Source organism: Ursus arctos, unplaced genomic scaffold, assembly GCF_023065955.2.
Source record: "Ursus arctos isolate Adak ecotype North America unplaced genomic scaffold, UrsArc2.0 scaffold_66, whole genome shotgun sequence".
In the NCBI taxonomy this organism is placed as follows: domain Eukaryota; kingdom Metazoa; phylum Chordata; class Mammalia; order Carnivora; family Ursidae; genus Ursus; species Ursus arctos.
In genome coordinates, this window is record NW_026623085.1 from 191,836 (window position 1) to 193,488 (window position 1,653).

The window sequence follows — 1,653 nt, forward strand, 5'->3', positions numbered from 1 at the left end:
AAATCCAATTTATCTGATATGAGAATTGCTACCCCAGCTTGCTTTTGAAGTCCATTTGCGTGAAAGATGGTACTCCATCCCCTTACTCTCAGTCTGAATGCATCTTTGGGTTCGAAATGAGTCTCTTGTAGACAGCAAATGGATGGGTCATTTCTTTTTATCCAATCTGCAACCCTTCTTTTTCTTTTGTTTTAAGATTTCATTTATTAATTTGACAGCAAAACAGCCAGTGGGAGAGGGAACACAAGCAGGGGGAGTAGGAGAGGAAGAAGCAGGCTCACAGCGGAGGAGCCTGATGTGGGGCTCGATCCCACAATGCCGGGATCACGCCCTGGCTGAAGGCAGACGCTTAAGTGCTGTTCCACCCAGGCGCCCTGCATCTCACTGTCTTCTGGCATGAAAAAGGAAGCATGTGAAAAAGTGTGTACAAAAAGAGATGCATAAAGCGCGTTGCCTCACTCTATAGAAGAACACTGTATAGACATCATGTCTCAACTCACAACTTCTGTTGTGAAGATGGAAGCCTTGGCAAAAGTGTGTGCAAGCACGTACAGAAAGGGCTGTCTACTTAATTCTGAGAACCAAATCTGTCTAGATAGAAAACGATATCGAACCCACCTCCTGACAAATGGATCAACCAGGGTTTTCTTCCCTATGTGTTGAAACTTAAGGAAAGTGCCATAAACTTAGTAGGTGAGAGCACTGGGTAGATAGCATCTTACAAACCACGGCTTCTGTCATGAAGACGAAAATGTTTGCAACGTTGTGGTGAAAACATAAGGAAAGTGGCAGAGACATGGCTCCAAAAAAGGACAGTACCTAATCCATCTTTCAAGGCACGTGTTCTTTCATGAAGCTGGAAGCATATACAAGAGAGTGTTTCTCAGCTTAAGGGAATTATCGTATGCTTAACTTTACAAGAGAACTCCATAGAATACCCTCTGAAACATCTTTTCACATGACCCTGGAAGCATTGGCTAAAGGGTGAGGGAATGTGTAAAGAAATGCCATTTACTCGACTCTGAGCACCAATGTTCTGTATAGAGGAAGAGATTTCAAACATCCTGATGTATGAAGAGAGATTTTCAAATATCTCTGTTGAACCGTAAGAGAAGTGCCATATGCTTAACACTAAGAAAGAACACCATCTAGAGACAACCTTCCAAATCACAACTACCTTCATGAAGATGGATGTATGTTCCAAAACTGTATGAAAACCTAAGGAACATGCTGTATGCTCAGGTAAGAACACCCTTGGAAAAGATCTCCCAACTCACATCTTCTGTAATGAAGATGGAAGTACATGCAGAAGTGTGAGTGAAAGCATAAGGAGAGGTCCTAAGTAGTTGTGAGTACCAGGTCAGTGTTGATAGGCAACATCGAAGTAACGTGGTGACCCAGGAATATATATGCGTTGTCCAATACGTGCGTTGAACCTTAAGGAAAGAACAATATACCCAAATCTCAGTCAGAACACCGAATGGACACCCTCATCCAAGTCACATCTTCTGTTAGGAAGATGTCAAGATTTTCAAAAGTGTCTACAAATGCATAGGGAAAGGGACACCTACTTTATTCAAGGAGAGAACACTCTATATAAAAGCGTCTTGCACCTCACATCTGGTGTCATGAATTGGGAGCATTGTACAAAAC